We start from the raw sequence: 27,716 nt of genomic DNA, 5'->3' as shown, positions 1-27,716 counted from the left end.
AGAAGGTATCACAGAGGCCTTTAGTGATCGGGCACCACATAAATGCTTGGATTAGGTGCTACTCTAAGTGCTAGTCATTTTGGCATCCAGCTCTGAATATGTTGGGTCTTTCAGCTTATCCCGGTTAGGGGTCGCCATCGCGGAACTCCGGTCCGCTTATGTTTGGTAGTGGATTTTTACGTGCCGAGTTACCAGCCCTGACGCACAACCTTCAATGAAGGAACGCCCATTCACGCATGCCTCCAGCTCTGAATATAAATACCTAATATTCCTGGTGTATGTAACAAACTGTTATATGACTGGCAGTATGTATAAAAGAGTAATGACAAAGCACTTCAGCTTAATTTTCAAATTTTTAACCTTAATAACATCAATGTACTTTAATAAAACAGTCAAAATAGTACACCAGCAACTTGGATTAATGGCTCATCAGTAAAACCAAACAAAAAAAAAAATCACTGTAGTTATAAAACAAATACGAACGAGCCAACACAAGCCTAGGTTAAAACTTAAGACCAGATAATAAAAGTCTTAAACTTTAATAAAACAATTTATATTTAGCACATATACTCAATTGTACCTCTTCTCAAAATGTGAGAAATGTTGTGATAGTGCCTGCATTTTTTTAAATATAAAAGCAAAACATTTTTTGTTGATTAGTACAGTATTTTTTCATGTTACCTTTCTCAACAGAATGATTTGTTTTCTGAAATATTTAACAATGGAAGGGTCAAAATAAGCTAAGAACCTTCAAGAAAATGTACTGTCACCGAGTGCTTTGGCCAGATTTGCCCCCACCCCAACTCCCACAATCACCAAATACATATATATTCTTCAGCTGTCTTCCAGCAAACATAAGTGCCCCAACAGACTTTCCTTTTCAAAGTAATGCACAGGGTTTAGCAATATGGTAGGCAATACGCAAGTTCCCATCAGTGAAGAAACAGACCAACATATTATAGCCTACTTCAAACTATTCTGACGTAAAATGTGCAGTGCCATATTTCAACTCTAAATAGAAACTGTCTACTCTCAACATATTACCAAGCCACTACCAGTACTATTTTATTACTTTTAATTATGCTGTGACACATAAGAGACTTTTTCTGATAAACGCTCACATATGGATGAGAGTAAGGGTTGTGGGAAGTAAGTGCTGGTAGCTTTCTGTTAATATTTTTCTGAAGCATTATTACCATTTTTAGTCATAATGCTGCTTTGCAAAACTGTGAAATAAACAGATTACCAAGAAAGCACAGATGTTTACATACTCTCACAGTAAGAATACATGTCTGAAAAAGAAGTTATGCACCTACCATAACGTTCCATGTTAGTTGTCTTCATCTCGCCTTCTTTCTTGCTGGTTGGGATCGGAGCCAATCCTTGGCTCCAACTCGGCCATCTTCTATAGCTCGAGAGCTGTTTACTGGCACGAGGCTACCCCTTATGCCATGATGCCTAGCGATAGCTACCTAGATCTCACTTGAAATAGCTAACCCCAGACATAGCCAGAGAATAAACCTGTCCAAACATATAGGTTGAGTATACCTGTCACACTCTCTAAGTCAGTAGAGGAACAGAGAACACTCAGCCAGTGAAACCAGAACTCCTCTCGGTCCAATAGGATAGGGGGACAGAGGGTGGGACGCAAGAAAGAAGGTGAAATGAAGACAACTAACATGGAACGTTATGGCAGGTACATAACTTCTTTATGTTAAGTTGTCTATCTCGCCTTCGTTCTTGCTGGTTGGGACAGCGTCCCTAGCACCTACAATCCTGGGTGGCTCATTGGAACAGACTCTTCAGAACAGTGGAACCAAAGTTAGCTCTGCTCCTGGAGACCATATCTAGCTTATAATGAGAAATAAAGGTATGAGGATTTGCCCACGTAGCAGCTGCACAGATAGAATCCATGGGCAACCTAGATTGGAAGGCTACAGAGGTGGCCAAGGCCCTAGTAGAATGACCTTTCGGTTTGATAGGTAACTCTCTGTTCCTTAATTGATAAATGAAAGTAACAGTGTGAGACAACCACCTGGATAAGGTTACATTGGAAATTGAGAGACCTTGTTTGCCTAGAGCATAGGAAAGGAATAGTTGGCCTGACTTCCTTATTTCCTTAGTCCTGTGCAGGTAAAAACGCAATTGTCTATGAACGTTCAATTGGTGTAATTTGTACTCTGCCTTGTTGGTATGGTTAGAGAAAAACACAGGAAGGTCTATAGATTGGTTTAAATTATTTTCTGAGCAGACTTTCGGAAGAAATGAAGGATTAGTCCTCAGAGCAACCCTGTCCTTATGAAAAACCAAGTATGGAGGCAAACACATAGTGCCTGAAGTTCAGAGACATGTCAGGCTGAAGTAATAGCTACCAGAAAGAGTGTCTTCCAAGATAGAAACTTAATGGAGCAGGACGCTGCTGGTTCAAAAGGGGGCAGAGTTAAGGAAGTTAGTATCAAATTAAGGTCCCAAGGAGGAGGGGGATCTCTCACTAGAGGCCTAAGGAGAGTGGTCCCTCTCAAAAACGCATTACAGTGCTTCTGAGACAAAATGTTTGAATTTGACAAACCAACATGAAAGTTAGAAATGGCCACTAATTGAGCCCTGATTGTAGCAGAAGCGGACCCGGAATGAAAAAGTTGTGCTAGGAATTCCAAAATTTCATGGACTGGGGCTGAAAAGGGATCTACGTTCCTAGCCTCTGCCCAACAAGAAAAATGTTTCCATTTACTAGCATAAGTTTTACTGGTTGTGGACTTGTGAGAGGAGACAATAATCTCACGTACAGCTGGGGAAATGCTGGGAAGCCTGGCTAAGGTTGGAAGTGAAGCAACCAAAGCTGTGAGCTGGAGAGTTTGGAGGGATTGATGCAACCCGCCTGATTGATGAATCAGTAGGTCTGGAATTGGATACAGAGTCCAAGGCTGATCGAGAAGGTAATGGTGCAGGAATGGGAACCATATCTGTCGAGGCCAGTAGGGGGCAATGAGGATCATTTTTCAACCCAATGATATTGCTTTTTGTATGAGTTTTGGAATCAGGGGAAATGGAGGAAAGGCATAAAGAAGTCCCTGAGGTCAATCATGGACTAGAGCGTCTCTGGGTGAGTGACCTGGAAGCGGAAGAAGGGAGAAGTAGTTGCTGCATTTGCTGTTGAAGGGGGTGGCAAAAAGATCGCAGCAAGGCTGTCCCCATTTGCGGAAGATAAGATCCGCAACTTCTTGATTCAGAGATCACTCATGAGACATGAGGATAGCTCTGCTGAGCCTGTCCGCTATGACGTTGGACCTCCCAGGGATGTGCGTCGCAATCAGAAAATGTTGGGAGGAAATCGCCCACTGCCACAGTCTGAGTGCTTCTCGACACAGGGGGTAGGACCTGGTTCCGTCCTGCTTGTTGATGTACCACACCACTGACATGTTGTCTGTTTGAATTGCAATGGTAGGAAGAGAGTCCTGAAGGGCTTGCAATGCTAGGAGCACAGCTCTCATTTCTAGGACGTTTATGTGCAGATGGTACTCGTGAGGCTGCCATGTGCCTTGGACTGTCCTGCCCTGATAATGCCCCCCACCCTATCACGGAGGCATCTGTGGTCACTGTGGCTACCGGAGGGGGCTGAATAAAGGGTCTGCCCTGAGTCACTAATGGGGAGACCATCCACCAGGACAGGTGCCTTTTGCATGCTTCTGTAATCATAATCATGTGAGACATGGGCAGCTGTTGGAAAGACCACTGTGTGAACAGAAGCCACTGAAGGATCCTCATGTGAAAGTGGGCCAGTGGGATTAGAAGAATGGCTGCTGCCATGGAACCCAGAGTTTGAAGGACGAACCTGACTTGGATTCTTTTGCTCTGCATTAGAATTTGTACTTGCTGACGAATTGTAGACACCCTTTCTGGCGGTAGCCTTGCGGACATGTTCCTTGTGTCTAAGTCTGCTCCTATGTAAGTGATAGACTGACAGGGCAACAAGGCAGATTTTTCGAAGTTTATTGTAAGGCCTAGCTGGGAGCAGATTGTAATTGTGTAGTCCCTGGCTTGTAGAAGTTGATGCCTGGTAGTAGCAGTGAGGAGCCAGTCATCTAGATATGGAAACACCTGGAATCCTCGACGTCTCAGGTGAGCCTTGACCACTGCCATACATTTGGTGAACACCCAGTGGGCTGTGGTGAGACCAAAGGGCAGAGCTCTGAACTGGTAATGACTGGCTCCCAGCCAGAAGTGAAGAAATCTCCTGGAGCGCCTGTCCATCATGATATGGTAGTATGCGTCCTGAAGATCTATCGAGCACATCCAATTGTCCTGACCCAGAAAGGGTAGAATGGACTGTAGCGTGACCATCCGAAATGTTGTTCTTTGTACAGACCTGTTTAGTCTGCGGAGATCCAGAATCGGTCTCCAATCCCCTGTCTTTTTTGGTACCAAAAAGAACCTTGAGTAAGTTCCGGATCCATGCTGGTCTGCCGGGACTTCCTGGATGACTCTTTTTTTCTAGCAGTTTTGAAACTTCTATTACTGCTTGGTCCTTCAGATTGGGTGGAACATCTGGAAGGGATTTCCTTGACGGTAAGAGGGGTTGACAGAAGGGAATTTTGTAACCTCCGGATATAATGGACCGTACCCATCTGTCTTGCATTAAATTTTGCCAAGCTTTTGGGTACAGTGAAAGTCTTCCCCTGACTGCCTCTAGAGGTGAGCAGCCGGCCAACCCTTCAGGGATGCTGAAAGGGCTTATCAGAGAAAGATTCTCTGTTGCCCTGGTTCTGCGGACCCCCTCTGCCATGAGGGCGGCATCTGTTGTTATTGTTTCCCCCTCTGCCCCTGGAGGAAAAATCGCTACGTGTGTCAGGCAAGGCTCCCTGGGATTTTCGGAACCACATTTTGCCACTCTTCTGACCTTTGGGATATGGTCTAGAAGGAGTGGAAAAACAGACTCCCATGGCAGAGAGAGTCTTGCCTTCTTGCTCACACCTAGTCAAAGTGTCATTCACCTGTGGTCCAAAAAGAAAGGAACCATCAAAGGGGGTGTTGGTGAATGACGCTCAAAAGGGTCCTGCAAAATTACACAGCCGCATCCATGCATGCCTCCTAAGGGCCACACCTGTATCTGCAGCTCTACTCACACCATCAGCTGCATAGGAAATGAGCCTCATGGAGGAGTTAATTACAGAATTAAGCGTCGCCACCTGGGAAGCTACTTTAGCTTGAGCCCCCTCAGCTGATGGATCTTGAAGGGTATCTCCGAGCTCTTTAAGTAGATCCCTCTAAAGCTGGGTAAAATTACATAAGTAGTTCAGTGACCTCATAGAAAAGGTCGCTGAAGTGAACATTCGCTTCCCGTATCTGTCCATGGTCCTAGACTCCTTGTTAGGAAGATGGACAGACAAAAAGGACTCCGTTAACTCTTTTTTGGTGGCTGCTGCTACCACCATGGCATCAACAGGAACACCTTTGGTAAGGAACTGCTTATCCTGGGGTGCTGTGATGAATTTGCCAGGTCTCCTCAGAGTTGGTTCCACTGTATCCGGAGCTGACCAAGCCTTTCGAGCCACCACTGACATAAGTGGATCGAAAGGCAGAGAAACCCAGGAGGTGGAAGGTCGGGAACCGAACACATCCAGAAATACAGACTCATCCTCGGTAGGGGCTAGGGGATTCCAGTTCCCCCTCTGCTTAAGCATCTTTAGGATGGCCGAGAAGGAAACATCTTCAGAGGGGGATCTTGGGGACCCTTCTGAATCATCTAAGTCTGTATCAGAAGTGACAGACTCAGGGGAGTCAATGTGCTTCCTCTTGCACTTCTTCTTAGGAGGGGGCTCCTCTGAATGATCAGGGGAGGCTTCAGAAGAAGAGGAAACACCCAATGGGGTGCCCTGGAGTGCTAGTTCCCTACGCTTGGGGTCTGGAGGAGGACCAGAGGTTGGCACAGACACTACAGGGGACGGAGCTGGTGGGGCCAATAGTGGAGCTGACTCAGTGGCCAGCACACTCCTCATGACATCGAAGGCATCCCTGCCACGATGCAGAGAAAGCTCCGGTTCAGAGGAAATCGGAATCTTTCTCCACACCGAGGGAGACGGCTCTGAGGCCGATGTAGGAGCCGAGCTCACCTGCACCGAAGCTCAAAGAGAGAATGGGGCCGGACAAGGGTCTAATGCCACTTGCCCTCTCGGAGCCAACGAGGGAACCCCAGTGCCCAGATCCCTCGATGCACGGCACCATCGAGGGGATCGGAACCAACGTCGGAACCGAAGGAGATAGAGTTATCGGAGCAGGCGGTTCCACTACTCGAACCCCAACGAACTGCGGCTCCGAACTCATTGGAGTTGGAGGAGGAATATCGATATAAGTGGACCGAGCCGACACCTGTTGAGGAGGGCTGGACAACATCTTGGCAAGTGCCTGCGACTTTAGCAACCTACTGACCACTCTCTCCACATCATGATCCGACAGCCTAGAGGATCGAGAGGAGTGAGAGGATCGGTGACTGCGCTCGCTCTGAAGCAAAGGAGACTGAAGAGCCGAATGCACCGATTCCAATGAAGGGGACCTCAACCTCTTGTGGCTCTGCAAAGGCTCCGAAGTTTCTGATGGAGCTGACGGGGAGATAGTCTTACTGGTGCCAGCCGGAACCGAAGTAGAAGGTAGAGTCTGAACCGAGGACGGCTCCGAACTTGGAGCCAACGGCTTGGTAGATTTAGGGGATTTCACAGGCTGAGAGCTCTTGGCCGGTGAATCCTGGGGTTTTAAAAGACCCCTAAGAATAAGCTTATTCTTACGCTCCTGCAGGGCTTTGGACTAAATGCATGGCAGATAGAACAAGAGTCCTGGCAGGTGCACTGCACCTAAACAATAGACGCAAGAAGTGTGCCCATCTGTCAGAGACATTTTCTGACAGCATGAGTCACACTTCTTGAATCCAGACACTTTGGACTCCTTTGACATCCTGAAATAAGGAAACAACAAATACAACAACAGCTACCAAAGCAAAATACAGTCTACACAAAAAACACACTGTACTACAAGACTATAGCTAAAGGTTTGTTTTTTTTTTAATAAGAAAGCCTCTAACTTAAACGGCTAGCCTATGAAAGAAGATAGAAGGAAAGCCTCTAACCTAAACGGCTAACCTGACAAGAAGAGGATGGGGGGGAGGGGCGGGGGAGAACTCTCTAAGTTAAACGAGTTCTACAAGGAAAGGAAGGGATACTAAAATTAAACACTAGCTATCACAAAAAACAAGACTAAACGTTAACAATAAAACACTGAAAATATAGAATTCTAGAGTAAGAAAGTTATACAAAAAACTTTATACGAGCCTGAGCCAGAAAAATGACACCTCGCAGCTGAAGCAGCAAACGAGATCTGGGTAGTTATCGCTAGGCATCATGGGATAAGGGGTAGCCTTGAGCCAGTAAACAGCTCTCGAGCTACAGAAGATGGCTGAGTCGGAGCCGAGGAGCAGCTCCGATCTCAACAAGCAAGAACGAAGGCGAGATAGACAACTTAACATTAATTATTATTATATTATTTTGTAACCACTGCAGAAATTAAAATTTATGAATGTGGTAAAGCTGAAGGCAGATGTCAATCTTCCATATTTAGCAGATGAAATTCCTAGAGGGAGCACAGATGCAACTTCATAAATTACCTGTTAAAGGGAGCCCAGCATAAGAAGAAAACAACTGCAAGTGCAAGTCATCCTTTTTGGTGCTCAGGAGTGGCATACAGTTATTCTATCAACAAACGCTTGCAACAAGACAGGAGATCATGAATTAAGCCTGTACTTATCAAAACTATAGGCGTATGGAATAAACAATACATTTTGAAGAATGAAAACTAGATGTCAAAATATGATCAAACTTAGTCATATTATAACAAAATCAAACAAAACACCCAAAATATCTATGTAACTCACATAAAAATAGCTACATATAAAAGTAGTAAAAACAAACAGCTGTATTAAGAAGTCCACCAAAAAAACACCACTGTTGAGCAAAAAAACCTTTATTCAACACAAAGCTTTCAGGTTATACACCCTTTCTCAATGCTTAATACAGATCCATTAAAAATAATCATTTATATATGAGCCTAAAACAATCACATGACACGCAGCCCAAAAGTCATATGATCGAAATAACAACTTCAAAATACATTTTACTCAAACATGTGCATAAAATAAAAAAATAATAAAAAATATATACATTATCATATACATATAAAAAGAAGAAACTTTACATAAATATAAACCAATATATATGAAAAAGATGTAGAAAAATTATATACGTATATTACCAGGCGGAACATCAGCTGATAATCTAATGATCCATTCAAACTCTCTTATTTCTAGAGAATTTCCTATATCACCACCTCTACTTGATGTACAAACATTATCAATTACCCTAAACTTAAAACTATGATTTGACCCATATGTATTTATATGTTTAAATAAAACATTATTCTCACATGCCCTTCTTATCTCAGATTTATGCTCTATTATGCGGTCTTTCAATTTTCTAGTCGTTTTCCCTACGTAGAAAGAGGAACAGGCAGTACAACTAGCAAGATATATTACATTATTAGTTATACAAGTAGCTGATACATGAAATATGAAGGTTTTATTTGTTGCCGGATGCACAAAGACATTATTCTTATGGACATTGTTGATATCATTATACATGATATCACCACAACAACTGCAATTTCGACAACAAAATGTGCCCTTCCTTTCCAAATTATAAGGGCGTTGCGTGTCTTTTTTAAAATCTTTATAACATAACATATTATTTAATGTCTTCATATTTCTATATACAAATTGTGGCTTATTACCTAAAACTGCCTTAATCTCATCGGATGCCATTAACACCATCCAATATTTATTTATAACGCTTTTGACTAAGTATGTCATAATATTATAGGATGTGACATATCTCAATTTTCCGTCCCCCAACAAAACATGATCACTATTACCTGTATACTCATCACATGATAGAAAAATAGGTTTAAAGATAGTTTGCCTATTATTTACTACTTCATATGTACAATGTTTGTACATCAAGTAGAGGTGGTGATATAGGAAATTCTCTAGAAATAAGAGAGTTTGAATGGATCATTAGATTATCAGCTGATGTTCCGCCTATTGGTTTATATTTATGTAAAGTTTCTTCTTTTTTATATGTATATGATAATGTATATATTTTTTATTATTTTTTTATTTTATGCACATGTTTGAGTAAAATGTATTTTGAAGTTGTTATTTCGATCATATGACTTTTGGGCTGCGTGTCATGTGATTGTTTTAGGCTCATATATAAATGATTATTTTTAATGGACCTGTATTAAGCATTGAGAAAGGGTGTATAACCTAAAAAATATGTGTTGTATAAAGGTTTTTTTGCTCAACAGTGGTGTGTTTTTACATATAAAAGTAATCAGCCCAGTAAATTACAAGACTAAAGGGGTGGAGCTTACCCTGCATCAATAATCCTGCTATTCAAGCATGCACGAATATGGTGAGTGGACAGACACAGTGGTACTTTGTTCCTCAATATGGTCATTGCTGTAGGAATTAAAATATGACTGGAAGAGTATCATGCAGTAAACCCTCATCTTTACCTATAGGTGAACTGTGTAAAACATGCTTTATTGGATAGAAACAAACCTTACTCTACCTCTTGAATAGAAATGCAATTTGTGGTGCTTACAGGTATTTAGACAATCTGAGAATGGATGTTCAAGTGACAATCACACAAATACTCTGGCCAGATACATTTCTTTACTGACAAAATAAATTTAACCCGGGGGGATATATGTATGTCTCCCAAATATACAACAAAATCTAGCAGAGAATTTTTCCTCCAGTACACAGCAAATGTTGGAGGTGTGATGGGGGGAGAAACATGTAATCGGGAATATATTTTCTGGGAGTGTAATGAGTTGCCAGACATTAAAGATTCCCTGCAGACTACTCTATCAGAGATATTGGGTGAGCAAATTGGTGTACATAGGGAAATGATTTTTCTGACCCATGATACAGAATTTGAATTGCCTAGACATAGTAAGGCCTTGCTGAGACTAATCATGGTGGCTGCCAAAAAAGCAATGACTGGAAAATTGAAATCAAAGTCTAAACCAACTGTACTAGAAGTACTGAATATAGTAATTGAGAGGAAAAAAAAAAACAACTACAATTGGGATCTTTAGAAAAGGGTAGGAGCAAACTGCATTGGAAAAAATGGGAAATGTGGGAACAATACATACAGGGGAGGAATGCAGTTTAAAAGAAGGCAGGATACGAGTGAGTTGTGTAATGTTTGACTGACAATAACTGGGTAGATTATAAGGGATGTATAATATTTGCAAGTAAAATTATGTCAATATGTTAAGTGATGTATAATTTTTGCAACTAAAATTATGTCAATATGTTTTTTCATTTATATTAAATGTATGATTGCGTATGTCATGAGTGAGAATTTAATAAAGAGGTTTCTTGTTTAAACAATGAATTGAACCCAGAACTCTCTAAAGTCTTACTCTATTTCTCATAGCAAAAATGTATTTCAGTTATTTAACCACTTAGAAAAGTTATATTTAGTGGCTAAAAAAAATAATTATGTACTGACCATAAAGATAAACTCATGTTGTCTTTTTGTCCAGGTCAACCTTTGGGTCATCAGATCTGACCTGTGTTCCTTTTAGAAACTGTGGATCTAGGGCTCTGGCTCCTCCTCTACCCATTACCCCTTTCTTCCTCCAAGTACCTCATGTCACATCTGCTTACTTATCAATAAACAAATTTCATTATTTCATCAAAATAAATACCCGATAATCTATACAAGGACATGACCCAGAGAAGCTGCTGTCATCTGAGTTTGTATAATGACAAAGTTCCTGATTAGATTAATTCAAAGAGGAGCACAAGGTGAGAAATTTGGAAGGGGTAAGGAGGGAAGGATATTGAACTGGACAAAAGAAGAAGACAGCATGGATCTATTGTTAATGTGACTATAAAACTTTTGCATCAGATGTCTTTTTTCATATGTTTCAACCTTTGGAACAGATTCCATAGCTACCGAAAATCCCTGGGAGGTATCAGAGAAGGATATTCCTGAGAATGGTGGAGCCAAAAGATGTGCAGGATCCTGATTATACATTAAGCTTGTAATGTGATAGGAATGTGTGGACCATGGACCAAGTTGCTGCAGCACAGATTTTGTCTACAGGAACTCTACGCATAAAAGCAGCAAAAGTAATAACAGACCCTGTTGAATAAGCTCTTGGTTTCTTGGATAAAGTAAGACCCATTTTTTCATGGACAAAAGCTATACGATCTGAAATCCACCTTGATGGTGTGGTCTTAAAAACACTCTAGCCTAAGTTGGCTCTAGAGAAAGCTACAAATAGCTGGTCAGGACATTTAAATTGTCTGTGGGCATCTAATAAATGCAGAGTATACACTCATTTGTTATAAAATTTTGGACAGAATACTAGTAAATTAATGGTTTAATTGAGTTTCATTTTGGATGCCACTTTTGGAATGAACATGGGATTTGTTGTCAAAAAAACATCCTTATGGAAGGTTAAGTAAGGGGGGGTTACAAAAAAGTGATTGCAACTCAGAAATCATTATTGCTGAACAGATGGCCACTATGAAGATGGCCTTCCAAGAGAGATACTTTAAATCTTGCTGCAGGGTTCAAATGGAGGTTTGGTTAATACTTGAAACATGATAGTTATGTCCCATGGTAGGATTAGATCACTTATAGTAGGTCTCAATAAGGAGGTTATTTTCAGAAAGGCCTTTGAAATCTTTAGAGTAGCTGTACTACTCTGTGTCCAATATGGAAACTGGAAATAGATGCAAATTGTACCTTGACTGCTGGAATTCTAGAGCCTTATTAGAAAAGAGCCAAGAAGAAGTTTAGAACAGAATGGAGAAATAATGAAAGGGGATCTCTCCCTTTAGAGACTACTCAGATTAAAAACCACTTCCATTTGCTGAGGTAAACTTTCCTGGTATTCTATTTTTGTGAAGCTGACAAAATACGAACCACTTGAGTGAAAAATCTGGTATCTCTGGCCACCATTAAAATTATGCACCAAATAACCAGAGAAAACAAACAAATCAGCACAAATTCCATGGAACAGCAGGTGAATCCAAAAAAGACAACTGTGAGCAGAATAATAATTCAAATAAATTTAATAGGACAGCTCATATAAGGATTAAGTGCTTTCGTAGCAAATACTTCATCAGAATCAGTAAAACAAGTCAAACACCATCCTTAAATACCCCTCACAATTAATCACATGGTTCATTACACAATTGCCAACACTGCAAAACAATCAAGTCAACACTAAGCCATTAGTTAAAACCAAACCCGTTTATCATTCAAAAAACAAAACATTTTAAAACCGTGTATATAAATATCTCACAATACTTAAAAATGTTTTAGCATGTTTAAAAATGTTTCTTTTAAAACACTTCCAAAAGACTCTGCATGTATATAATTTTTAAACTATATAGGATTTAAGTTTCAACACACTGGATATTGACATCCCTTCATTGAGACCGGGGGGGGGGGGGTTGTAGCATTCAACCTAATCTGCCAAACCAATTACCTTTCTTCCAAGATATCATCCCATGGTCCCCTCTCAGGTCCTGTAACACTTGTTCTAACACAACAAAATGAAAAAAAGTGTTCTGGGTTCTCTATAGTGTGCTTGGCCAAAGCATTTCTATAGTCCTATTTTCTCATGTCCACACCATGCTCATATATATGCTCCTTAAATTTTCTTTTGGTCTTGTCCACATAGTAGCCCTTGCATACTTGACACATAGCCACATACACCACCCCAGTACTATTGCAATTACTAAAATGTTTTGGCCTAATAGACATGTGGTTAATTGTAATATGGTCCCCCTCCAAGATGTCTTTGCACTGTTTGCAAAGGCCACATTTATAGGTACCGGCCCTCCTATTACTACGTCCATATTCACAATTGACCGAGGCATGTTCTAAAAATGTTTTTATAGTCTTACCTCTTCTATACACCACCATGGGAAATTTTCCATCTTTGCCCCCCATATCTTTAAAAAGAGAAAAGATCTGCCAAGTTTTGGCCAATATGCCTTTAATCTGGGTGGCTTGGCTGCAAAACTCTGTGATGAAAGCCTGTTTCATTTTTAAGGCATTGTTATGCCCCCTGTGGCCACTTGAGATACAGAGGAATATGAAGAATAAATTAAGGGGACAATATCCTCTCTAAGTATTCTTTGTACAATACCATCATGAATAGGAGCAACAATATTCTCAGGGTACCCCCTTTTGAGGAACATATCCCTCGGTCTCTCACATTCATCAACCAATTTTTCATGGGTAGAAACCATTCTGGCCACCCTGACATACTGTCCTTTGATAATTCCTGTTTTCTGATGTAGGGGGTGATTACTCTCAAAATGTAGTAGACTGTTACTATAGATGGGTTTCCTATAAATAATACTAACCCACCTCTTGTTTAAACATTTTGAAGTGAAGCCATGGAAGATATATCTCCATTATTTTAATGATATTTTTATTGTATGGGATAGACCAATGAGGGAGATCGATGGCTTCATGGAATTCATTAATTCTTTTACATTCTTTCTCAGATTTGAGCATTCTTGCAATAGTGAAAGTATGAATTATTTAAATGTTACTGTTTCTAATGATTATCAAGGGAAGAGATGGTTTAGTACTACACAATGCTAGAAGTCTCAAGTAAGAAGCTCCACTGCCTGGAAGTGTTCTCACTCTGGAGAGTGCTGACATCTGTGCTCTTAGTGAGATGCGGTTTAAAGCCGCAGAAGGCACCCCGGCCATGCAAGACTATAATGCCTTTCACTCATTTAGACCAGCTACTGCACAAGAAGGGACAAGAGGTGGCAGTATATCAATCTACATAAAAAGTAAGCACACCTCAAGATTGGTCAAACAATATGACATTCTTGAGCTACTCCATGTCCAGCTAACCTCAGGTAAAAAAGTTAACTAAGAATACTCCACCAGGCACAAATGAATCGAAGCTCCAAGGAAAAATTGCTTTAATAAGCACTTAAAAACTCCACAGTAGAGACTGGATCAGTAAAAGAACAATAACGTATCCACATAGACGTTTTCGTCACCAACTTCATCAGTTTTACTCAGGTAAAGTCTAACACTATATCCTTGCTAGCTATAGGTCCCTGTCTATGTCCCAAGATAACAATACCATATATTTAAATGTACTGGAGTTGCTCACAATTCAGCTCAACACTATATTCATGGGTGACTTCAACTATTCCATCATAAAACAGGGATAAATACACAATCACTACCATGCAGGGTCAAAGATTCCTGGATTATGTCAATGCAAACACCCCAGAACAGTGAGTCTGCACACATATTAGGGGTGCAAATATCCTGGATCTGGTACAAACAGTTATAATGGAATGTTACCCCACAATGTAATATTCTCATTGGTCAGATCAGATCACAAAGTGGTAACCCCTGAAACAAATATAAAGGCTGAACTCTCAGCAAACCCCAGAACCTTAAGAACTTTTCCAAGGCTAACTACCTCCTATTAAGTGAAGGCTTAACTAAATTCCAAGCCCCCCAAATTCAGAGAACATGGTAGTCTATGCAGAAATGTTTAAAGAAACCCTGTACAAGCATGTAAATAACTGCAAGAAAAAAGAAGTTATGTACCCACCATAACGTTCCATGGTAGTTGTCTTCATCTCGCCTTCCTTCTTGCTGTTTGGGTTCGGAGCCGATCCTCGGCTCTGACTCGGCCATCTTCTATAGCTCGAGAGCTGTTTACTGGCTTGAGGCTACCCCTTATCCCAGAATGCCCAGTGACAGCTACCCAGATGTCATTTGTGACAGTGCACACTAGACATTAGTAGAGTAACCAGTTACTAAATCTGGTTGTCCAATACACCTAAACAAGGAAATAGTTATAGATTTACCTTGCATGTGAAGTAATAAAAGATGCTCAGCCAGTGAAAACAAAAGGGAACTCCTCGCAATCCTCTAGGAAGGGGGAAGGAGGGAGGGACGCAAGAAGGAAGGCAAGATGAAGACAACTAACATGGAACTTTATGGTAAGTACATAACTTCTTTATGTTAAGTTGTCTATCTCGTCTTCATTCTTGCTGTTTGGGACAGCGTCCATAGCACCTCAAATCCCAGGTGGCTCATTGGAACAAACTATTCAGAACAGTAGAACCAAAGGAAGCTCTGCTCCGAGAGATCATATCTATCTTGTAATGAGAGATAAAAGTGTGGGGGTTTGCCCAAGTGGCAGCTGCACAGATTGAGTCTATGGGCAACCTAGACTGAAAAGCTACAGAGGTGGCTAATGCTATAGTGGAATGACCTTTTCATTTAGCTGGTAGCTCTTTATTTCGTAATTGATAAATAAAGGCAATAGTATCAGATAACCATCTAGATAAGGTCACTTCAGAAACTGGAAGACCTTGTTTGTTGAAAGCATAAGAAAGAAATAACTGGTCTGACTTTCTTAGTTCCTTAGTTCTATGGAGGTAAAAATGCAATTGTCTGTGTACATCCAATTGGTGGAGCTTGTATTTTGCCTTGTTGCTGTGATTAGGAAAGAAAACTGGGAGATCTATGGATTGATTTAAATTGTTCTCTGAGCAGACTTTAGGAATAAAGGATGGATTGGTCCTCAGAGAAACTCTGTCCTTGTGAAACACAGAGTAAGGAGGATGAACACATAGTGCTTGAAGTTCTCAGACACGTCTAGCTGAAATGATAGCAACCAGAAAAAGTGTCTTCCAAGAAAGAAATTGTAAAGGGACATGATGCTGCCAGTTCAAAGGGAGACAAAATTAAGGAGGCTAAAACTAAATTGAGATCCCAAGGAGGGGGAGGATCTCTAACTGGGGGTCTAAGAAGAGATGTTCCTTTCATAAAGGCTTTGCAGAGCTTATGAGACATTACACTAGAATTAAACATACTGATATGAAAATTAGAAATGGCAGCTAGTTGTACTCTAATGGTAGCGGAAGCCGCACCAGACTGAAAAAGCTGTGTTAGAAATTCAAGAATTTCATGGATTGAGGCTGAGAAAGGATCCAAATTTCTAGATTCTGCCCAGTAAGAAAACCATTTCCATTTACTAGCATACGTTTCCTCGTAGTAGACTTATGTGAGGAAACAATAATATCACGGACTGCTGGGGAGATATTGGAAAGCCTGGCTAAGGTTGGAAGTGGAGTAATCAAGCTGTGAGCTGGAGAGTTTGAAGGGACTGGTGCAACCTGCCTGATTGGAGAATCAGCAGATCTGGAACTGGGTCCAGAATCCACGGTTGATCCAGAAGGTGGAGGTGTAGAAACGGGAACCATATTTGTCGAGGCCAATATGGGGCAACGAGGATCATTTTGCAACCCAACGATTTTGCTTTCTGTATGAGTCTTGGAATTAGGGGAAAAGCATAAAGAAGTCCCTGAGGCCAATAGTGGACTAGAGCATCTCTGGGTATATGACCTGGAAGAGGAAGTAGGGAGAAGTAGCTGCTGCATTTGTTGTAGAAAGGAGTGGCAAATAGGTCGCAGCAAGGCTGTTCCCATTTGCGGAAGATAAGATCCGCAACTTCCTGATTCAGAGACCACTCGTGAGGCATGAAGATAGCTCTGCTGAGCCTGTCCGCTATAACATTGGATTTCCCGGGGATGTGCGTTGCTATCAGAAAACGTTGGGAGAAAATCGCCCATTGCCACAGTCTGAGTGCTTCTCAACATAAGGGGTAAGACCTGGTCCCGCCCTGTTTGTTGATGTACCACACCACTGACATGTTGTCCATTTGGATTGCAATGGTCCCGGAAGGAAGAGAGTCTTGAAGGGCTTGCAATGCTAGGAGAACCGCTCTCATTTCTAGGACATTGATATGCAGATGGTACTTGTGAGGTTGCCAAGTGCCTTGAACTGTCTTGCCTAGATAATGCCTCCCCCCACCCTATCAGGGAGGCATCCATGGTCACTGTGGCTACCGGAAGGGGTTGTATGAAGGGTCTGCCCTGAATTACTAGTGGGGCGACCATCCACCAAGAAAGGTGCCATTTGCATGTTTCTGTGATCAGGATCATGTGAGACATGGGTAGTTCCTGGAAAGACCACTGCGTGAAAAGAAGCCACTGAAGGATTCTCATGTGGAAACGCGCTAATGGGACAAGAAGAACTGCAGCTGCCATGGAGCCTAGAGCTTGGAGGACATGTCTGACTTGAATCCTTTTGCTCTGCATTAAAATTAACACTTGTTGATGAATAGTGGAAATTCTTTCCTGTGGTAATCTTGCAAACATTTCTTTTGTGTTTAATTCTGCTCCTATGTATGTAATAAACTGACAGGGCAACAAGGCAGATTTTTCAAAGTTTACTGTAATGCCTAGTTGAGTGCATGGTATGATTGTATAATCCCGTGCCTCTAAGAATTGATGCCTGGTGGTAACAGTAAGGAGCCAGTCGTCTAGATAGGGAAACACCTGGAATCCTTGACGCCTCAGGTGAGCCATGACTACTGCCCACACACTTGGTGAACACCCTGGGGGCTGAGGTGAGACCAAAGGGCAGAGCTCTGGTAATGCCTGGCCCCTACCCAGAAGCGAAGAAATCTCCTGGAGCGTCTATCCATCTTGATATGGTAGTACACGTCCTGAAGATCTATGGAGCACATCCAATTGTCCTGACCCCGAAAAGGGAAAATGGACTGCAGTGGCACCATCTGGAACTTTTCTTTTTGTACAGATTTGTTCAATCTGCTGAGATCCAGCATAGGTCTCCAGTCCCGTGTCTTTTTTGGTACTAAAAAGAATCTCGGGTATGTTCCGAATCCTAGTTGGTCTGCGGGGACTTCTTGAATGGCTCTTTTTTCTAGCAGTCTTGAAACTTCTGTGACTGCTTGATCCCTTAGATTGGGTGGGACATCTGGGATGGGCTTTTTGGATTCTATGGGGGATTGATGGAAGGAAATTTTGTAACCTACAGATATGATGGATAGTACCCATCTGTCTTTTGTTATATTTTGCCAGGCTTTTGGGTACAGCGAAAGTCTTCCTCCGACTGCCTCCAGAGGTGAGCAGTCGGGCAACCCTGCAGGGATGCTGGAAGGGTTTGGCAGAGAAAGTTTCTCTGTCACCCTGGTTTTGCGGTCCCCCTCTGCCATGAGGGCTGCATCTGTTATTGTTGTTTCCCCCTCTGCCTCTGGGGGAAAAAAATCACCACATGTGTCAGGCAAGGGTCCCTGGGATTTTCAGAACCACATCTTTCCACTCTTCTGACCCTTGGGATAAGGTCTGGAAGGAGTGGAAAAACGGACTCCCACAGCAGAGAGAGTCTTACCTTCCTGCTCACACCTGGTCAATGTGTCTTTCACCTGAAGCCCAAAGAGAAAAGAGCCATCAAAGGGAGTATTAGTGAAGGACACCCAAAAGGGTTCTGTAAACTGACACAGCCGCATCCAGGCATGTCTCCTGAGAGCCACCCCATCCCTGCGGCTCTGCTCGCTCCATCGGCTGCATAGGAAATCAGCCTCATGGAGGAGTTAACTATGGAATTAAGAGTCACAAGTTGAGAAGCTACTTTGGCTGATGCTCCCTCAGCTGTAGGATCTTGAAGGGTATCTCCAAGCTCTTTCAGCAGATCCCTTTGAAGACATGTAAAATGGCATAGATAATTCAGGGACCTCATTGAAAAGGTCGCTGAAGCAAACATTCGCTTTCCATATCTGTCCATCATCTGAGACTCTTTGTTCGGAGGACGAACAGATGAAGAGGTCTCTGCTAACTCTTTTTTGGTGGCTGCTGCTACCACCATGGTATCAACGGGCACACCTTTGGAGAGGAATTGCTTGTCCTGGGGGGCTGTATTGAATTTATTTGGTCTCCTCGGAGTAGGTTCCACAGAATCTGGAGCTGACCAAGCCTTTCGAGTCACTACAGACATGAGTGGATCAAAAGGAGGAGATACCCAGGAAGTGGAAGGACGGGAACCGAATGCGTCCAGGTATACAGACTCATCCTCGGTAGGGGCTAGGGAAGTCCAGTCCCTCCTCTGCCTAAGCATTTCAAGGATGTCCAAAAAGGAAACATCTTCAGAGGGAGACCTTGGGGACCCTTCCGATTCATCCATGTCTGTATCTGAAATGACAGACTCAGGGGAGTCTATGTGCTTTCTCTTGCACTTCTTCTTCTGGGGAGGCTCCTCCGAGTGATAAGGAGAGGCTTCAGAAGAAGAGGGATCACCCAATGGGGTGTCCTGGGGCATAGGTTCCCTACGCTTGGGGTCTGGAGGAGGAGTAGAGGTTGGCACAGACACCACGGGGGGAGGAGCCGATGGAGCTGGCAGTAGAGCTGTCTCGGGGGACAGCACACTCCGCATGACCTCAAAGGTGCCCCGACCTCTAGGCAGAGAAAGCTCCGGCTCTGAAGAAACAGGATCTTTCTCCGCTTCGAGGGTGATGGCTCCGAGGCCAATGTTGGAGCTGAGCTCACCTGCGCTGAAGCTCCGAGGGGGAGAACGGGGTCAGACAAGGATCCTATGCCACTCCCCCCCCCCCCCCGGAGCCGACGAGAGAGCCTCGGCGCCCAGATCCCTCAATAGAAGGTACAATCTAGGTAATCGGAGCCGACGTCGGAACTGAAGGAGAAATGATGATCAGCGCCGATGGTTCTACTGCCTGCGGATCCATTGTCTCTGGCTCCAAGCTAAAAGAAGTCAGAGGAGGAATAGAAATAGAGGCGGTTGGAGCCGATACCTGTTGAGGTGGGCTGGATAGAATTTTTGCCAGTGCCTGTGACTAAAGCAACCTACTTACTACTTTCTCCACATCATGATCCGATAATCTAGAGGAACGAGAGGAGTGGGAAGAATGATGGCTACGTTCACTCTGTAATAAAGGTGACTGTGGTGCTGAGTGGATGGACTCCAAGGATGGTGACCTCAGTCTCTTATGGCTCCAAGACAGCTCCGAAATAGCAGATGGAGCCGATGGAGGAGTTGTCTTGTCGGTGCCAGCCGGTACCGACATACTTGGTTGGTCAAGTAAAGGATTCGGCTCCGAAGGTGGAGCCGATGGCTTGACAGATTTAGGGGATTTCACTGGCTGAGTACTTTTAGCCAGAGAATCCTGAGGCTTCAATAATCCCCGAAGGATTAATTTGTTTTTGCACTCCTGCAGGACTCTTGGACTAAAAGCATGACATAAAGAACAGGAGTCCTGCAGATGAACAGCGCCCAAACAATAAACACAACTAGTGTGCCCATCTGTCAGAGACATTTTCTGGCAGCATGAGTCACACTTTTTGAAGCCAGATACCTTAGTATCTTTAGACATTATAGTAACAACAACCACACAACAAATAATGAAAAACTATACTATAAAAACAAGTATGAAGAGAGTTTTTTTTTTTTTTTTTACAGTTAAAGAATAGAAAGAAAGCCTCTAATTTAAATGGCTATCCTAGGGAGGGGGGGGGGGAGAACTCTCTAATTTAAACAAGTTCAAGGGAACAGAAGGCCTGAGAGTCATGAAGCGATGGCCAATAAAGCTAAAATACACAAGAATGTGAAAAAGGGATAAAGGAATATTATCTATATACTAAAAAGACAATTACTTGACAAACTTTCAAGAAAAAAACAATATATAATATCAAAAAGATTATACTAAGCTTCAGCCAGTAAGGAAGCAACCTCGCAGCTGAAGCGGCAAATGTGATCTGGATAGCTGTCGCTGGGCATTCTGGGATAAGGGGTAGCCTCGTGCCAGTAAACAGCACTCGAGCTATAGAAGATGGCCAAGTCAGAGCCGAAGATCGGATCCGAACCCAAACAGCAAGAACGAAGGCGAGATAGACAACTTAACATCAGCAGTTCCGAACTGATATAAATTTGGGACAAACTCAAACAAGGCTCCTTGGCAGACCCCCAGTATAAATAGGTTGTACAACAAAATAAAGAAAATCCTTTCCAAAAATAGGAAGGCCTATGCCAAAAAGACAGAAAAACTCCTTATCAGTCTCAACAAGTAACTTGAGACTAACCAAGCCCACCAAAACCAACTTTGAAGCAAAAATAGACTCCCAGACTAAGGATAAACATAAGGCATTTTCAGATATGTACGCAACCTTAAAGAGAACACCAAGCAGTGTGTTAATAATAAATAGAACTTCCTATACTGAGCCAAGTGATATAGAAAATTTGCTGGCTGATAAATTTAGCTCCAGTTTCCCCCCCAAAAAAAATACCCACTACTATTTCTCCCCCAACTATCACTAAAGAATAGCACCTCACTGCACTCTGCAGAGCTAAAAACACTGCACCACTGGGTCCTGATAATATTCCAGGATGTTTTCTAAATAGCTTGAAACATGACTTCTCAGGACCACTAGAATCTCTATTTAACTACAGCCCCCAGACAGGTGTCATCTTTAGGGAATGGAGGATGCAACTGTCATCTCTCTACACAAAGGCAGACCATCAACAGGCCCAGGGAACTACAGACCCATAAGTTTGACTAGTCTTTTATGCAAGGATGTGGAAAGTATTGTGAACCTGATAAACAAAGACAGGAAATCTTCAAACACTGGCTCTATCATCCCAGTTCATTGTTTTCAAGGGCAGGTCATGATTACTAAAGTTGGTGGACTTCTTCAAGAAGGTCACTAGAGCCATGGATGAGGACAAAATGGTACATACTGTCTACCTTGACCTGGCAAAGCTATTTGACACAATACCTCACTCGAGTATTATATGCAAACTCACAAATTTAGGAATAAATCCCTACGTCATCCAATGGATAGCCAAATAGCTCATAGATAAGACACATGAAGTTAGGATGGGGGAATCTACCTCCACCAAGAGGTCTGTTACTAGCAGTTTTCCACATGGCTTGGTACCAGGACCTCTCGTTTGGAACATACTTTTCTGAATTCAAGGCAAATGCAGAAGACCTTTGGCTGACCAGAGTTTGCTGATGCATGCAAGCTGGGTGCAATCAATGACTCCCCCAAAGTTGTAGAGATCCTCCAGGAAGGTTTGACACAGACAAATAACTGATGCCAGAACCATGCTCTAAAGCTCAATGCAACAAAAATGCATATTTATACCCTTCAGCAAGATGATAACCCCTACAAATTAATACTGATAACACTCCGCTAAGAGTAGACCCAGTGGTAAGAGACTTGGGAACTCAGGCTGACAGTAACCTGAACTTTGACTGCCATGTGTCTATGGTAGTGAGAAAATCTTTCTACATGGCGCAACTTACAAATAGGGGCATGGCATCCATATCTAAGGAGATCATAGTCCTACTGTACTCAGCCCTCAACTGAAGCAGCCACAGAGGTTCCTCACTAAAAGAATACAGTGTATAAATAATATGTGCTATGTGGACTACCTTAAAGCCCATTTATTGTACTTGGTCTCCTACAGACTACTGAGGGGTGATCTATGCTTAACCTACAAGATATTCTGTGATCCAGCCTTGATGGATCTGCTACACATTTGCAAAACAATTATCACTAGAATTACCTGATCTAAGGATCAAAACCTCACCTGTGGCATAAAGAAAACATGTTAGAGGGAAAGGTATGTGTCTCAAAGATTACCCCTTATGGACAGGGGCAGTTTGTAGATGCCTACGTCACAGGCATATACCAAAGCTGTTCTAGCCCATGAGCATTGATAGTGGGAAATCTGGGGCATGGCTGTAAGCATAGTAACCACCTATGATCCTAAAAGAAGGAAAAATACACAATGCATTTCAGATTAGGAAATGTATAAGCAATGCAGTACTGACACAGATACCCCCCCCCCCCGATGAATACAACACCCAGGAATATGCATGGATAAAATATGTAAATGAAATAAATACCTAATTCTACTATAAACAGCATGAACTAAAACGAGGCAAATGTTACTAAGACAGAGTTAGGAAATGCTCCTAAATGGAAAACTCCATGTCCAGATGTTGTATCCAACTTTTGGAAGAAAGAAACTATTTCTGATGCATTTAACATGGAAATACAGTAGTATTAAGTACCTATAAGTACACTTTGAAATGACACCAGCCTGCTTAACAATGAGGAAAACCATACTCATACTGAAAAGCGAACCTGCAAATCACCATAACAACTATCAACCAATAACCTGTCTTCCAACAACATACAAACTATGTCCAGGAACTGCTGTAGACAGAGTATATAGTCATCTAGGTATGAACTCAATCATTAGACAGAAGGGGAATAAGAGAGAGTCATATGGAATTAAAGATCATATTTTACTAAACAAAACCATAATGGAGACCTGTAAAAACAACAGGAATCTCAACACAGCATGGATAGATTAGAAAAAATAATTATAACAGTATACCACACTTCTGGATTATAAAATGGTTACATATGTATAGGATCTACCACTCATTGATAAATTATATTGCAATTACTATGAAAAAGTGGTAAAGCACAACACAAAAACAGCAAATTACTATCTCTGGTGCAACAATTTAGCATGGAATATTTCAGGGTGATTCTTTGTCACAATTACTGTTTTGTCTTGCCATCAGTCTGTTACTTGACACTCGTCTAGGCTATGGCATCAGTCTGACTCAAAAAAAAAAAAAACTGTCAAAATGTTTGTGGACAATGTAAAACTGTATAGCTTATCCTACAAAAAACTGAAAGTATAGCTTAAAGTAATTAAAACTTTTTCAGATGTTGTAAGAATAACATTTTGTCTCACCAAATATACAAAATGAACAACTGTAGCAGGAAAATTAAAGCATCAAGAAAATACAAAGCTTGGGAAGGAATGTGACTTGAAAGAGTTGGAACAAGAAGGGATATACAAATATCTGGGGCATACCTCTCAAATTGGAATCATCAAAAATCTGGACAAAGGTCCATGAAAAGTAGGTACAACTGGCCAAAAATCTGTACGCTGATTATCATTTTGTTCTTAATAGTAGTGCTTTTACAATGCATGATACAATCTGCATGCTATAAAGTAAAGTTTCCTTAGTTATTTTTGAGTGTGATGGGGATACTAAAGTATACAGGTACCCCTGTTTTTTTCTTCTTTCTTTCTCATTGTTCAGTTTTAAGAAATGTAGGCACTGCAATGTAAAAAAAAAAAAAAGAAGAAGAAACGTCTGGTCAGAAGAGTAGGATACAAGAAACACTGATGTACTTTTTTCACAGTTGCACAGGGGAATGATTGGATTAAGGCCTCTGGCTTTATCTAGTAACAAGAGCGACGATGTGAGGTATTGACAGCTATGCCAGGAGAAGCAGGGCCATGGATGTGTAACATATGCTAGCATAGTTAACTGGAGTTTTGTAAAGAATTATATGTCATTTGTATATCAAACTGGTTTGTACAGGTGCTTGTGTTGAAAATTGAGAAGTTATGTACCTACCATAACGTTCCATGTTAGTTGTCTTCTCTCGCCTTCTTTCTTGCTTGATGGATCGGCTCCGACTCGGCACTTTGCTAAGCTCAAGAGTCACTTTTACCAGCTCGAGGTAGCCCCATATCCCATGATGCAAGGCGGTAAGTACCCAGATCTCGTTTGTTGTCTACAGGCAATAACACCTAGCATAAAAAACTTCCCAAAAGGAAGAAAGAAGGCAGAGAAAAAGCCTGAAGGATGGATTAGGAAGACCAGAACTGTATGGTCTTAAGAAGCATACTTCCATGTATGGAGAAAAAGGTCTGTCCAGGCCAGGGGGAAGGAGGGAGGGTCGCAAGAAAGAAGGCGAGAGAAGACAACTAACATTGAACGTTATGGTAGGTACATAACTTCTCAATGTTAAGTTGCCAATCTCGCCTTCATTCTTGCTTGATGGGACCGCGTCCCTAGCACATCTATCCTGGGTGGCTCAATGGAACAGACTCTTGAGAACTGTAGAGCCAAAACTGGCTCTGTCCCTGGAGGCCAAATCCAATTTGTAATGAGAAACAAAGGTATGAGGAGTGGCGCAAGTGGCTGCTGCACAAATAGTGTCTAATGGAAGTCTAGCCTGAAAGGCTGTGGAAGTTTAAAAGTGAAAAGGGGCTAAAGATAGTTTAATATAAAACACTTACCAGGAGCTGGTAAAAGGAGGACCTCATCAGCGAAGCGGCAAACGAGATCTGGGTACTTACCGCCTTGCATCATGGGATATGGGGCTGCCTCGAGCTGGTAAAAGTGACTCTCGAGCTTAGCAAAGTGCCGAGTCGGAGCCGAGGATCGGCTCCAAACCCATCAAGCAAGAATGAAGGCGAGATTGACAACTTAACATGTATTTGTTAAACTGCTTGTGTTAAAAATGTACCAACAGTGGGTCCTGCTGGACAGAAAAGTAATACACCTGTATATCAGACTGTATTGTAACTGTTGAAAGGAATATATTGTAACAGAGGATACTAGAATAGAAGAAAGTAATCTCAGTCCAGCTAACTTTGAAAAATAGTCTGAAATTAAATTACCTGGTTTAGGCCATAAAGATGGTATCTTACAGTTCTGATTGCAGCCAGAGACAAACTGTCTGTGAAGACCAGGACCAAGAATCCTACTGTATTATCCTTAGGGGTTAACTAATTGCTACACTGGAAGGGTGGAAGTTTTTGAAATGGTTTTACAGCTTCTGGATGCTATAACACATCTTAGCAAAGCTCTATGTGTGTGTATTATGACATATGTGGTAGATTCTGGTTCAGTTTCTAGTAAACGGGGTAGTGTGGGAACCAGAAGTCAGACGACTAGATGTATGTGATATCATTCTGTAATCTAGTACTGAAATGATGTTTTAATACTAGATAAGACAGAAGTCTCAGGGCAGTCTGTTTGTGAAACTTGACAAAGGACAACCACTCATCCACTTCATCTTGCCTTGCTCTAGTAAGTAAACTAGGGAGCAGTAATTCTTTAGATCAGTCAGGAAAACATAGTGAGATTAGTTAAGTACTGTTTTTCCTGTATCTGTGTGAAACTATTCATCTGTGTTATTTTCAATATTTCCTTTGACTGAAACTCTAGTGCTTATTATAAACAGATATTTAGTATTTTCATGTTCTTTTTATTATTTATTATTAAATATATTTAAACTTTTCATTGTGGCTGGTCTTTTAGAGAATATTTTGACCTTTGAAAGTACTTATATTTATTTGGTGACACTGTGGCCACACCTGAAAGCCTTGCATTTGGTCAAAATACTACCATTTGTCTAAGTATTAATTTTACTAAGTATAATTGGTACCCTGGTAAGAGCCATAGAGCAGCTGGCTTTGGAGTGTTCTGGTGGCAGTATCTACCTTACAATCTGAACAGAGGGGGAACAGCTGGTAAATCTGTGCCATCCTTTCCTAGGGGTGTGTGTGTGTGTGTGTGTGTGTGTGTGTGTGTGTGTGTGTGTGTGTGTGTGTGTGTGTGTGTGTGTGTGTGTGTAAATCAAATCTCAAAGTGTGTGTGTCTGTGTGTCGGCTACTTGGAGCAGGGACACAGACCACTGGTTTTACAGAGAGAGTGGTGGAGGACATGGCTTGGAACACTCGGCTGAGGACTCAACTTTACAGCTGTGTCAGTGGGGAGTCTTATTTGGGGCCTGGAGAGACAGAGAGGGAAACCAAGCCCCTGACTGAGTGTGTTCCCTGTGTGCACTTAAGGGAAATTGTGTTTGGTGCAGAGAATTGCATCTGGAAATACTGTGTGTAGCTATTTTTGTTACAAGTGAAGGTCCCTCACCAGTGTCAGTGGTAAGGATTGAGGCTCCATGGTTACTGGCCATGATGAGGGGCATCACAACAAGTTTTAAGAGAAAATATACAAATAAAAAACAACACTGTCTAGCAAATAAATGAGTGTTTGTAGATGCAATGGTTTTCTTGTCTCCATTGAGACAATCTGATAAAGAGCAATACAAACAGAATATTTATTTCTTTCATCGGCTTTCTTTCAATGGCTAGGAGATCATGTTTTCTGAAAGCTTTCAAGTGTTTACCACTCTGGTAGAGTAATAAAGATAAGGCAAAATAAACAGCACTTAGTAGAAGCACAGGCTGTACCATACATCTTAACATGGATAACCTTCCATTTAGGTTAACCCAAGATGGTAAGTGTGCCCGTCAGTCTGGGACAACTGTTCCTATTGGGAGGGTAAAAGTTCAATATTTGAAGATGTACATAGTTTTGTATGTTAGTATTTAGCGAATAGATTTTAGGGATGTATTGGGGGTGTTTTTTAAGGGCTTTCAATAAAGTTCTGACATAGGCTCAAATGGAAATGACAAGAACAACTGTATAAAAGATCAACCTGCCAAACATTAGCATATGCATGTAACACAAAAGCTGGAACCAGACACTTAACAATAAAGCTGTTACACATAAAGGGAGGGAATAATAACATTTAACATAATGATGCTTTCTATATTATCTTTAAATGTAAATGGTCTCACAGATATATACAAAAAAGAAAGAGTAGTGAACTATACTAAAAAATGTTGAGTGCAAATAGGTATGCTACAGGAGGCACATTTGAAAAGAACTGAACATGTGAATTTGATAAAGAAAGATTTCAGGACAGTTATTCAGCAGAATACCAGGGAGAAAGGAAAAGAAGACTACTTATATTAACTGCAAGAGGAGCTCCAATAGTGATAGAAGAGGATAAAAATGATAACAATGGTAGATTTGTA

At 41.7% G+C, this 27,716-nt stretch overlaps 1 protein-coding gene across 2 annotated transcripts in view; it reads right to left on the bottom strand.

The window, feature by feature from the left end:
- IQCH (IQ motif containing H) overlaps nucleotides 1–27,716 on the bottom strand; it is a 4,045,691-nt gene that overhangs the window by 3,946,746 nt on the left and 71,229 nt on the right. The gene's annotated exons all lie outside the window — the stretch shown is intronic.

Source organism: Protopterus annectens, chromosome 7.part0, assembly GCF_019279795.1.
Source record: "Protopterus annectens isolate FY-2018-M chromosome 7.part0, PAN1.0, whole genome shotgun sequence".
NCBI classification, from domain to species: Eukaryota; Metazoa; Chordata; order Ceratodontiformes; family Protopteridae; genus Protopterus; species Protopterus annectens.
Note: the sequence above shows the minus strand (reverse complement) of the source record. Positions and strands in the feature narration are given on the sequence as shown.